The 13,392-nt window shown below is 48.2% G+C and overlaps 1 protein-coding gene across 3 annotated transcripts in view; it reads right to left on the bottom strand.

Moving 5' to 3' along the window:
- PTPN3 (protein tyrosine phosphatase non-receptor type 3) overlaps positions 1 to 13,109 on the bottom strand; it is a 273,767-nt gene extending 260,658 nt beyond the window's left edge. The window contains exon 1 of one of the 3 annotated variants that reach the window (XM_038392799.2): positions 12,938 to 13,109. The gene's annotated coding sequence lies outside the window, so the exon portion shown is untranslated. The remainder of the gene's footprint in view (positions 1 to 12,937) is intronic. The other 2 variants (XM_038392796.2, XM_038392797.2) reach the window with 2 other exon arrangements.
- Between the last annotated feature and the right edge of the window lie 283 nt (positions 13,110 to 13,392).

Raw genomic sequence — 13,392 nt, 5'->3', positions numbered from 1 at the left:
CTAGCTATCTTCGAGACACCACCAACTTCCTGAAGAAACTACAATGCATTGGTGATCTTCCTGAAATCACCATCCTGACCACCATGGATATACAAGCTCTTTACACCAATATTCCACATGAGGATGGACTACAAGCTGTCAAGAACAGTATCCCTGATGAGGCCACAGCACACCTGGCGGCTGAACTTTGTGACTTTGTCCTCACCCACAACCATTTCAGATTTGGGGACAACTTATACCTTCAAGTCAGCAGCACTGCTATGGGTACCCGCATGGCCCCACAGTATGCCAACATTTTTATGGCTGACTTAGAACAACTCTTCCTCAGCTCTCGTCCCCTAGCACCTCTCCTCTACTTGCGCTACATTGATGACATCTTTCTCAAAAAAAAAAAAAAAAATAGCCAGAGCCTCGCGAACCAGCTGAGCGGCAGCGAACCAGCGGAGCAGCGGGGACAGCAGAGCAGCTCACAGCAGGAGTTTGCCTGGGACTGGTAAGTATCCGAGTGTGTGTGTTTGCTTGCTGAGGAAGTATCCGAGCGTGTGTTTGCTGGGAGGGAGCCTGAGTGAGTGTCTGATTGGCTGCTAGCCTGCAGGGGGCGGGCATTAGGGTGTCTGTGTGTTTGCGTCAGGGAAGCCTGGCTGTTTAAAAATAGCCAGAGCCTCGCGAACCAGCTGAGCGGCAGCGGAGCAGCGGGGACAGCAGAGCAGCTCACAGCAGGAGTTTGCCTGGGAGTTCGCCTGGAGTGAGCCCAGTGAGGCTTATATCTTGCCAACGTCTCTGAGGAAGCTCATAGTAGGTAGGTGATATGGAAGGGGGGGATTCAGCTGTTGTGACCTGCACTGGGTGTGCCATGTTTGTCTTTCTTCCACAGGACAGAAGCGACTTTGTCTGTACAAAGTGCAAGCTGGTCTCCATATTGGAAGAGAAGATTGAAGGTCTGGAGCAACAGGTAACGACCCTGCGTTGTATACGAGAGACTGAGGATTTTCTGGACCAAACTCAGGATAGCCTTCTAGGGGCACAAAGCTCTAAAGATATAGAGCAGGTTGCACAGAGGAGCCAAGAGGCCAGTGAAGAAGCTTGGCAACATGTGACCTCCAGAAGAGGTAAGCGGAATGTCCGGGTTCCAGTAACACAGACACAGGTAACTAACCGCTTTCATGTTCTCTCCACAGGTACCAATGCGGAGAGTGGACCAGATGATATGTCTGGGGGGAGAAAGCGGAAGGAGACTCCGCTGGTTGGGAGGCATGAGATGCGATGTCCTGAGGTTGGGGGTTCCACGACCACCACTCCCAAGAGGAGAAGGCGGGTGGTTGTGGTCAGGGACTCTCTCCTCCGGGGGACTGAGTCATCTATCTGCCGCCCTGACCGGGAAAACCGAGAAGTCTGCTGCTTGCCAGGGGCGAAGATTCGTGATGTGACGGAGAGACTGCCGAGACTCATCAAGCCCTCGGATCGCTACCCCTTCCTGCTTCTCCACGTGGGCACCAATGATACTGCCAAGAATGACCTTGAGCGGATCACTGCGGACTACGTGGCTCTGGGAAGAAGGATAAAGGAGTTGGAGGCGCAAGTGGTGTTCTCGTCCATCCTCCCCGTGGAAGGAAAAGGCCTGGGTAGGGACCGTCGAATCGTGGAGGTCAACGAATGGCTACGCAGGTGGTGTCGGAGAGAAGGCTTTGGATTCTTTGACCATGGGATGGTGTTCCATGAAGGAGGAGTGCTGGGCAGAGACGGGCTCCATCTTACGAAGAGAGGGAAGAACATCTTTGCCAGCAGGCTGGCTAACCTAGTGAGGAGGGCTTTAAACTAGGTTCACCGGGGGAAGGAGACCAAAGCCCTGAGGTAAGTGGGAAAGCGGGATACCGGGAGGAAGCACAGGCAGGAAGGTCTGTGAGGGGAGGGCTCCTGCCTCATACTGGGAATGAGGGGCGATCAACAGGTTATCTCAAGTGCTTATATACAAATGCACAAAGCCTTGGAAACAAGCAGGGAGAACTGGAGGTCCTGGTGATGTCAAGGAATTATGACGTGATTGGAATAACAGAGACTTGGTGGGATAACTCACATGACTGGAGTACAGTCATGGATGGTTATAAACTGTTCAGGAAGGACAGGCAGGGCAGAAAAGGTGGGGGAGTAGCACTGTATGTAAGGGAGCAGTATGACTGCTCAGAGCTCCGGTACGAAACTGTGGAAAAACCTGAGTGTCTCTGGATTAAGTTTAGAAGTGTGTGCAACAAGAGTGATGTCATGGTGGGAGTCTGCTATAGACCACCGGACCAGGGGGATGAGGTGGATGAGGCTTTCTTCCGGCAACTCACGGAAGCTACTAGATCGCATGCCCTGATTCTCATGGGTGACTTTAATTTTCCTGATATCTGCTAGGAGAGCAATACAGCGGTGCATAGACAATCCAGGAAGTTTTTGGAAAGCGTAGGGGACAATTTCCTGGTGCAAGTGCTAGGGGAGCCAACTAGGGGGAGCGCTTTTCTTGACCTGCTGCTCACAAACCGGGTAGAATTAGTGGGGGAAGCAAAAGTGGATGGGAATCTGGGAGGCAGTGACCATGAGTTGGTTGAGTTCAGGATCCTGACGCAGGGAAGAAAGGTAAGCAGCAGGATACGGACCCTGGACTTCAGGAAAGCAGACTTTGACTCCCTCAGGGAACAGATGGCCAGGATCCCCTGGGGGACTAACATGAAAGGGAAGGGAGTCCAGGAGAGCTGGCTGTATTTCAAGGAATCCCTGTTGAGGTTACAGGGACAAACCATCCCGATGAGTCGAAAGAATAGTAAATATGGCAGGCGACCAGCTTGGCTTAATGGTGAAATCCTAGCGGATCTTAAACATAAAAAAGAAGCTTACAAGAAGTGGAAGGTTGGACATATGACCAGGGAAGAGTATAAAAATATTGCTCGGGCATGTAGGAAAGATATCAGGAGGGCCAAATCGCACCTGGAGCTGCAGCTAGCAAGAGATGTCAAGAGTAACAAGAAGGGTTTCTTCAGGTATGTTGGCAACAAGAAGAAAGCCAAGGAAAGTGTGGGCCCCTTACTGAATGAGGGAGGCAAGCTAGTGACAGAGGATGTGGAAAAAGCTAATGTACTCAATGCTTTTTTTGCCTCTGTTTTCACTAACAAGGTCAGCTCCCAGACTGCTGTGCTGGGCAACACAAAATGGGGAAGAGATGGCCAGCTCTCTGTAGAGATAGAGGTGGTTAGGGACTATTTAGAAAAGCTGGACGTGCACAAGTCCATGGGGCCGGACGAATTGCATCCGAGAGTGCTGAAGGAATTGGCGGCTGTGATTGCAGAGCCCTTGGCCATTATCTTTGAAAACTCGTGGCGAACGGGGGAAGTCCCGGATGACTGGAAAAAGGCTAATGTAGTGCCCATCTTTAAAAAAGGGAAGAAGGAGGATCCTGGGAACTACAGGCCGGTCAGCCTCACCTCAGTCCCTGGAAAAATCATGGAGCAGGTCCTCAAAGAATCAATCCTGAAGCACTTAGAGGAGAGGAAAGTGATCAGGAACAGTCAGCATGGATTCACCAAGGGAAGGTCATGCCTGACTAATCTAATCGCCTTTTATGATGAGATTACTGGTTCTGTGGATGAAGGGAAAGCAGTGGATGTATTGTTTCTTGACTTTAGCAAAGCTTTTGACACGGTCTCCCACAGCATTCTTGTCAGCAAGTTAAGGAAGTATGGGCTGGATGAATGCACTATAAGGTGGGTAGAAAGCTGGCTAGATTGTCGGGCTCAACGGGTAGTGATCAATGGCTCCATGTCTAGTTGGCAGCCGGTGTCAAGTGGAGTGCCCCAGGGGTCGGTCCTGGGGCCCGTTTTGTTCAATATCTTCATAAATGATCTGGAGGATGGTGTGGATTGCACTCTCAGCAAATTTGCGGATGATACTAAACTGGGAGGAGTGGTAGATACGCTGGAGGGGAGGGATAGGATACAGAAGGACCTAGACAAATTGGAGGATTGGCCAAAAGAAATCTAATGAGGTTCAATAAGGATAAGTGCAGGGTCCTGCACTTAGGATGGAAGAATCCAATGCACCGCTACAGACTAGGGACCGAATGGCTCGGCAGCAGTTCTGCGGAAAAGGACCTAGGGGTGACAGTGGACGAGAAGCTGGAAATGAGTCAGCAGTGTGCCCTTGTTGCCAAGAAGGCCAATGGCATTTTGGGATGTATAAGTAGGGGCATAGCGAGCAGATCGAGGGACGTGATCGTTCCCCTCTATTCGACACTGGTGAGGCCTCATCTGGAGTCCTGTGTCCAGTTTTGGGCCCCACACTACAGGAAGGATGTGGATAAATTGGAAAGAGTACAACGAAGGGCAACAAAAATGATTAGGGGTCTAGAGCACATGACTTATGAGGAGAGGCTGAGGGAGCTGGGATTGTTTAGTCTGCAGAAGAGAAGAATGAGGGGGGATTTGATAGCTGCTTTCAACTACCTGAAAGGGGGTTTCAAAGAGGATGGCTCTAGACTGTTCTCAATGGTAGCAGATGACAGAACGAGGAGTAATGGTCTCAAGTTGCAATGGGGGAGGTTTAGATTGGATATTAGGAAAAACTTTTTCACTAAGAGGGTGGTGAAACACTGGAATGCGTTACCTAGGGAGGTGGTAGAATCTCCTTCCTTAGAGGTTTTTAAGGTCAGGCTTGACAAAGCCCTGGCTGGGATGATTTAACTGGGACTTGGTCCTGCTTTGAGCAGGGGGTTGGACTAGATGACCTTCTGGGGTCCCTTCCAACCCTGATATTCTATGATTCTATGATTCATAAGGACTCACAGGAAGGAGGCCCTTGAAGAATTCCACCTGGATTTCAACAATTTCTACCCCACCATAAACCCCATCCTGGACCAGTCCACACAAGAGATCCACTTCCTGGACACTACAGTGCAAATAAGCGACGGTCACATCACCACCCTATACCAAAAACCTACTGACCGCTATACTTACCTACATGCCTCTAGCTTCCATCCAGGACACATCACATGATCCATTTTTTACATCCAAGCCCTAAGATGCAACCGAATTTGCTCCAATCCCTCAGACAGAGACAAACACTTACAAGATCTTTACCAAGCATTCTTAAAACTACAATACCCACCTGGGGAAGTGAGGAAACAGATTGACAGAGGGAGACGGGTACCCAGAAGTCACCTACTACAGGACAGGCCCAACAAGGAAAATAAGAGAACACCACTGGCCATCACTTACAGCCCCCAGCTAAACCTCGCCAGCACATTATCAGCAATCTACAACCTATCCTGGAAAACGATCCCTCACTCTCACAAACCTCGGGAGGCAGGCCAGTCCTGGTTTACAGACAGCCCCCCAATCTGAAGTAAATACTCACTAGCAACTACACACCACACCACAGAAACACTAACCCAGGAACCTACCTTTGTAGCAAACCTCATTGCCTACTCTGTCCCCATATCTACTCTAGCAACACCATCAGAGGACCTAACCACATCAGCCACACCATCAAGGGCCCATTCACCTGCACGTCTACTAATGTTATATATGCTATCATGTGCCAGTAATGCCCTTCTGCCATGTACATTGGCCAAATCGGACAGCGCCTATGTAAAAGAATAAATGGACACAAATCAGACATCAGGAATGGTATTATACAAAAGCCAGCAGGAGAACACTTCAATCTTCCTGGACATTCTATAACAGATACAAAAGTAGCTATACTTGAACAAAAAAAACTTCAGAAACAGACTTCAAAGAGAAACAGCAGAACTAACATTCATTTGCAAATTTAACACCATTAATTTGGGCTTGAATAGGGACTGGGAGTGGTTGGCTCGCTACAAAAGCAGCTTTGCCTCTCCTGAAATTGACACCTCCTCACCAATTATTGGGAGTGGACTACATCCACTCTGATCGAATTGGCCCTATCAACATTGGTTCTTCACTTGTGAAATAACTCCCTTCTCGTCACGTGTCAGTATATAATGCCTGAATCTGTAATTTCCACTCCATGCATCTGAAGAAGTGGGTTTTTTACCCACAAAAGCTTATGCCCAAATAAATCTGGTAGTCTTTAAGGTGCCACCGGATTTCTTGCTGTTTTTATAACAGACTGTTTCAATGAATGCGTTGTAAAGTCAAAACAACTTGTTTCAAGTACTATGGGCTAGATCAGGGGCAGGCAAACTTCTTGGCCTGAGGGCCACATTGGTTTTCCAAAATTCTAACAGCCAGGCGTGGCCCGGCCCCCCTGCTTCTCGCCCCCTGACAGCCCCCCCAGGACTCCTGCCCCATCCAACCCACCCTGTTCCCTGACCGCCTCCAGACCCCTCCACCCGACTGCTCCCCCCAGCCCCATCCAACCCCCGCCTCCTTCCTGACTGCCCCCCTGGGATCCCTGCCCTCATTCAACCCCCATTCCCTGCCCTCTGACCACCCCGCCACCTATCCACACCCCCGCCCCCGACCACCACCCCAAACTCCCCTGCCCTCTATCCAACCCCCCCCTGCTCCCTGCCCTCTTACCACACTGCCTGGAGCACCAGAGCATCAGGACAGGCGGCCGTGCCACCCAGCTGGAGCCAGCCACGCCACTGCGCAGCACAGAGCACCGGGTCAGGCCACGGCTCTGCAGCTGTGTTGCCTGGCAAGAGCTCACAGCCCCACCGCCCAGAGCATTGCACCAGCGGTGCAGTGATCTGAGGCTGCGGGGGAGGGGGAATGGCAGGGGAGGGGCCGGAAGCTAGCCTCCCGGGCCAGGAGCTCATGGGCCAGGCAGGAAGATCCCGCAGGCCCTCTGGGCTAGATCCACAAAAGAACTTAGGAATAGCAATGGTCAACATTACAAATCCAACTTTTACGGGCTCTGTTGCCAAGTGAAATCTTTAGTCTTGAGTTAGTCACCCAGCCTCCCTGTACCATCCACTGGGAGAGTTAAGCACTTGAGGACGGGATTCACAGAGGATAACATACTGAACAGGAAGAAAAGAAGTACTTGTGGAACCTTAGAGACTAACAAATTTATTTGAGCATAAGCTTTCGTGAGCTACAGCTCACTTCATCGGATAATGAAGTGAGCTGTAGCTCACGAAAGCTTAAGCTCAAATAAATTTGTTAGTCCCTAAGGTGCCACAAGTACTCCCTTTCTTTTTGCAAATACAGAGTAACACAGCTGCTACTCTGAATACTGAACAGGGTGCTGCCCTAGACATCAGGAAATGCTAAGGAGTGGAATCTAAGCCCCACTCCTCAAAGGCAGTTAGGCACCTAACACTGGGCCAGATTTCCTGTCTGGCCCAGAGTTAGTTAGTCTATGGCCCGTGGGCCGAATCCGGCCTGTGAGCTGTTTTAAGCCATCCTGCAAGCCACGCCAAGTGACTCGGCCCCGCTCCGGCGCTCCAGCCAGGGTGCTGGGTCAGGGGCTGCACCAGACAGTTTTGACCCGCTCCAGCCAGGCGCTGGGTCAGGGGCCACACTACGCGGCTCAGTCCTGCTCCGGCCGGGGCACTGGTCGAGGGCCACACCACACGGCTCAACCCCAGTCGGGGCACAGGGTCAGGGGCTGCAAAATGCAGCTCCCAGAAGCCGCGACATGGGCCCACTCCAGCTCCTATGCACTCCAATGGGAGCTGCAAGGGCGATGCCTACAGAACCGCCTGGCCGCACCTCCGTTTAGGTGCCGGAGAAGGTACATGCCACTGCTTCCAGGAGCCACTTGAGGTAAGTGCCACTCGGGGCCTGCACCCCTCAGCCTCTCCCCACATCCTAACCCCCTGCCCCAGCCCTGATCCCCCTCCTGCTCTCCAAACCCCTCAATCCCAGCCCAGAGCACCCTCCTGCACCCCAAACCTCTCATCCCCAGCCCAGAGCCTGCACCCCCAGCCGGAACCTGCACCCCTTCCCAAACTCCTGCCCCAGCCCTTATCCCCAGAGCACCCTCCTACACCCCAAATTCCTCATTCCCAGCCCCACCCCAGAGTGCACCCCAACCCCAATTTTGTGAGCATTCCTGGCCCGCCATACAATTTCTATTGTCCGATGTGGCCCTCGGGCCAAAAAGTTTGACCATCCCTGGTCTGGAGTGATTATCTCCACTCCAGATTCATAGCCATGAATCCATTCCTGGACTTAGACACCTTAACCACATCTCATAAGCACACACACACACCCCCACTCATGCCAAAGAGAGAGCACAAGTAAAACCTCCACTCCATTATAGTCAATAACCTGGTGGTCAAAGCATTTACATGGGATGTGGTAAACATGGGCTCAAGTCCCTGTTCCTAAACAGACAGAGTGTGAATTTGCAAACAGGTATCCCACCTTGTAGATGAGTACCCTAACCACTGAGCTATTGGCTATGTATGTACATACACATGCGCACACCCACTTCAAAAAACTCCCAATCTGCTCACACCCGGCTGTCCTGGACTGGGCCTGATCCAGTCAACATGCGCTGAAAATGCCTCCCAGATCAGATCCCACAGGCAAAACAGACTGAGGAACATCTAATTTGAGAATCCCAGTGGAGCTGTGAGCAGCTCAGCAACACCAGGATTTATGTGGCTTTGTGCATTCTCACCAGCAGAAATTTAGCCACCACAAGGAACCTCCAAGGTTAAGCAGCAACCGAGTGGCAGTTTTAAGGATCTCCAAGAATGCCTAAATGTTGGATTTAGGCATGCCTAAAGTCCCTTTGTGGGTTCAAGCCCTGTGTGTCTTGCATAATAAAAACTACCACTTGTAAGATAGCTTGTTTTTAACTGTGCAATGGGATACTACATGGGGAGGGCTCTAGTTTACTACAGAGAATTCTTTCCCAGGTGTTAGCTGGTGAGTCTTGCCCAAATGCTCAGGGTCTAACTGATCACGATATTTGGGGCTGAGAAAGAATTTTCCCCTAGGTCAGATTGTCACCTTCCTCTGCAGCATCGGACACAGGTCACTTGCAGGTTTAAACTAGTGTAAATGGTGGATTCTCTGAAACGTAAAGTCTTTAAACCATGATTTGAGGCACTCAGCAACTCAGCCAGAGGTTAGGGGTCTATTACGGGAGTGGGTGGGTGAGGTTCTGTCGCCTGCAATGTGCAAGAGGTCAGACTACATGATCATGATGGTCCCTACTGACCTTAAAATCTATGAATCATTGATTATACAATTAAGTCAAACACTCTGATTCCCAATAATACAAAAACAAAACAAATTATATATTTCTTCAAGCTTCATGAGCTAGCAAATAATTTTAAAAATCCTTTTCTCTCAATCATCTACTGTAGCACTCTTTCCAAGAGAAGAATTGTGCACAGTTGTCTCTGATATAAAACTGTTCTCATAAATTCAGTGGATGCAAGGGAACACTTCCGCACAGGACTGAGGGGAAAAAAGGGCTACAAGCACTACACAAAACTCTTAATATAGACACATATGTATTACTATCTTTAAAAAGATGGACTGAAACAAATAAATAGTCTTAACTGTCTATTTAGGGTCAGAGTCCCCTTTTTTTATTTTTAATCTGATAGTTAAATCTGTAGCTACTACATGTTAAAGACCATCAGCAACAAATGAAATAAGGAAATATAAACACTGATATCCATATTGTTGTTTAGTCTACTTAACAATTCTTTGGCTTTATTTACTTTTGTATACATGAAAATTCTTGAGCTGGTGAAAGATTATTGTTACTGAGCTTCATAGAAAAACTGCACAGGAACATATTGAAAAACTGTTTATGTATCACTGAAGTAACCCAAATTTAAAAAACAGGAATCTTAAATTTAAGTTTTGCTCTCAACTTGAGTAGGTGAGGGAAAACACAGATTTGATGTGTAAAAGTAATCAGATTCCACAAAGTATCCACATCATCATCATTGTTCTGATTTTACTAATTAAATTTTCCATGTAAGAAGTGTTATTGACCTGTCTCTATGTTATAGAGACTGATCACTTAAAAATCCACTGTGGAGACAGTTTACCAGTTGTCCAGATAAGTGATTGTTAAACTACAAAGTTTAGTTTGGTACTTCAATCTAATTGCTACAGCAGCCTTTTCACATTGATAATGTTTTCTGAAACAAGAAAGATATTCTACAGGAATTCAGTTAATATTAGAATAACATTCTGTGTTCTCTTCAATTAAAAGTGTGAATTAACTGCTCCAATTATAAAACACGTAAAAACAGATGATAAAATTATAGGCCCCTTATAAATGCTTATAATTACAAAACCTCTAGCAAGTAAATTGCGTGTTAAAGAATCTGCATAAGTAAGGATCAAATATGTCACTAATATAAAGTGTTTCATGAAACAAAAAAATAATTTCCTCAACAATCTTATCAACACAAGACAGCTCTTCAAATAAATTAATTTGTAAAATACTTTGAAGATGTACAGTGTTATATATGTGATAAGTATTCCTACTATTTGGCACATGTTCCTTTTCCAATATATTTAAAATAAGAAATGTGGTTCTAAATGGATGTTTTAAACATGATTTGTCTTCTCCCAGTCAAGATTTTTTCCCCACAATAAGACAGTGCCTGAAGAAGTGAAGTGTCACCAAGACTGTATTATTTTTATTTCATAAGCAGTTATTCAGAATTCACTAGTTGCAATGGGATCTCATCTTTCTTTTCTGACTCCTGTTTGTTAGCGATTTCCTTTGGAAGTGGAACCACCCAACTATTAAGACAATTTGTTGTTGTTTACAAAAGTTTAAATACTTTTTTAAAACAACCAAATAATGATCCTCCTAAATGTGAATGAGTATAAAAAAATCTGAACACAGTTATTGAAAAAATAAGTGTTAAGAAAATGGTACAAAAGTTCTGCTATATCAGCACTTACATTTAAGACTTTCAGTTATAAGTGTAAAAAAAAAAAGAGTACTTGTGGCACCTTAGAGACTAACAAATTTATTTGAGCATAAGCTTTTGTGAGCTACAGCATCCAATGAAGTGAGCTGTAGCTCACGAAACCTTATGCTCCAATAAATTTGTTAGTCTCTAAGGTAGCCACAAGTTCTCCTTTTCTTTTTGCGAATACAGACTAACACGGCTGCTACTCTGAAACCAGTTATAAGTGTATTACTACAAGTAAGTAATGTTTCAAATGTCAAATTAGCAGTATCTGTATTTAAGGCTATCAATGTGCAGTACAGACATACAGGGAAAAACAACCCATGCTCCAAAAAGTTTATATTCAAAAAAGAGACAAATGAAGCTAAGAATGGAGGCAAAAAAGACAACATGAAAGTAAAAAGAAAAGGAGTACTTGTGGCACCTTAGAGACTAACAAATTTATTAGAGCATAAAAGCTTTCGTGAGCTACAGCTCACTTCATCGGATGCATGAAGTGAGCTGTAGCTCACGAAAGCTTATGCTCTAATAAATTTGTTAGTCTCTAAGGTGCCACAAGTACTCCTTTTCTTTTTGCGAATACAGACTAACACGGCTGCTACTCTGAAACATGAAAGTAGTGTGTGTATTTCATAAAGCATACCCTTTACTTTCAACTGCCCTGCCTCCTCCACATTAGATGGCTAAATTGTTGGAGACAGCAAAGGTGAGGTCATAAGAAGGTCCAACTGAGTGGAAATTTCACACTTTAAAATCGAATGTATTTTACTTTCTTTGCTGCTTAGTTATAGCACCAAAAACTTGTATACATGGTACAAGTCAGAACGCAACATGCAGAAAAGAGCTACTGAGGAAAACTGGCACCCTCTGAGGTGGTTTATATTATCTATGAAACAGCAAATTAGGGAATATTTAGAAATATGGCAACTAAAATGAGATTGCAATTTTTTGAAAAGTTCAAGTCCATTTACCTTTACTACTCCAGAAATAAAGATGACCAATAGAAAAACACAGTTAAAATAACTTTGTTTTAAAAACAATACTATAGACAAACTTCAGAGTGGCAGCCGTGTTAGTCTGTATTCGCAAAAAGAAAAGGAGTACTTGTGGCACCTTAGAGAGTGACAAATTTATTTGAGCATAAGCTTTTGTGAGCTACAGACAAACTATTATTCAATATATTTTCAAAAAGAAAAGGAGTACTTGTGGCACCTTAGAGACTAACAAATTTATTAGTCTCGAAGGTGCCACAAACACTCCTTTTCTTTTTGCAAATAAAGACTAACACGACTGCTACTCTGAAACCTGTCAATATATTTTGTGATTGGAAAGAAGAGGCCAAGGTGAAGAAGATGAAACGAATCAGAATAGCCCTATAACAAAAAGAAACAAAAAAACCCTTCTGCAAGTTACACTGCAATGAATATCTGTCAACTTTTCTCAGCTATGTGAACTTCTTGGGATATTTACAAAGTTGGCAAGGGTTTCCAAGTCATTTATAGCCAGTTTAAATGCAGCTGGAAACTAAACTCAGAGATTTGCTGTAGCTCACGAAAGCTTATGCTCTAATAAATTTGTTAGTCTCTAAGGTGCCACAAGTCCTCCTTTTCCTTTTGCAAACTCGGAGAAGGGACTTCATAACTGAAAGCTCATCCTGGCAGCGCTTGGCCAGCCTCCCCAGAGCTGCCATTCAGAGCACCTAACCTACTCGGGGAAACACGGTGTATCCCAGTGGGACAGAGACCGGAGCTCGTAACAGCTGCTCGGAGCCCTGCAAAACACCATCGCCGAAGGACACTAGCTATGAACCAGCGGTGCCTGGCGTCGGGCTGGAAGATGCTGATCGGCTTCCCCACCCGGCTCAGAGCCCCCCAACCTCGGACCCCCCCCCCCCTCAACCCCGGGACCCCGCCCCTCGCACGGGGCCGCCCCTCCTGGACAGCGGCCAAGCAGAGCGACCCGGGGCCGGGTAACCTCCCGCCGCCCACACCCCGCAAACTTTCGCCCCGGCCCCAGCGCGGCGGGCGGCTCCCCGGGCAGCGTGCCCGTGCCCCCGCCCCGGCTCGGTACCTGCCGCACCATGGGGCAGCGCCGCCCCGCTGCTCCCGGCCTGGGGCGCCTCTCTCCCGCGGGCCGCGCCGAGCAGGTGCCGGGCTCCCCGCACGCGACCAGGAAGCTGCGCCGGGCTCCGCACCGCCGCCCCGCTCCCAGCGCCGCCGCCGCCTCCCCCCCGCTGGGCTCGCCCGGCTGCGCCCGCAACCGCCCCCTAGCGGCGCCCGCGAGCCCCGGCCCGCCGCTCGGCAACCCTCGGCCGCTGCCGGAGGGGGGAGGGGCGCGGGCCGAGTGACCTCACGGGGGGGGGAGGGGGTGGTGCTCCACCCCCCCCTCCTCCTCTTCGACGCGCCTGCGCAGTGGCGCCGCCCCGCTCCCGCCGCCTGGGGAGAAGCGGCGGGGCGGAGGTCGGCGCCGAGCCCCGCCTCGGGGCGGGGGTGCCAGGTAACGCCGGGGGAGGGGCGGCCCCTGCC

The sequence above is a fragment of the Dermochelys coriacea genome, chromosome 2 (assembly GCF_009764565.3).
Source record: "Dermochelys coriacea isolate rDerCor1 chromosome 2, rDerCor1.pri.v4, whole genome shotgun sequence".
NCBI lineage: Eukaryota > Metazoa > Chordata > Testudines > Dermochelyidae > Dermochelys > Dermochelys coriacea.
The sequence above is the reverse complement of the archived record's forward strand: the minus strand, read 5'-3'. Positions and strand labels throughout refer to the sequence as shown.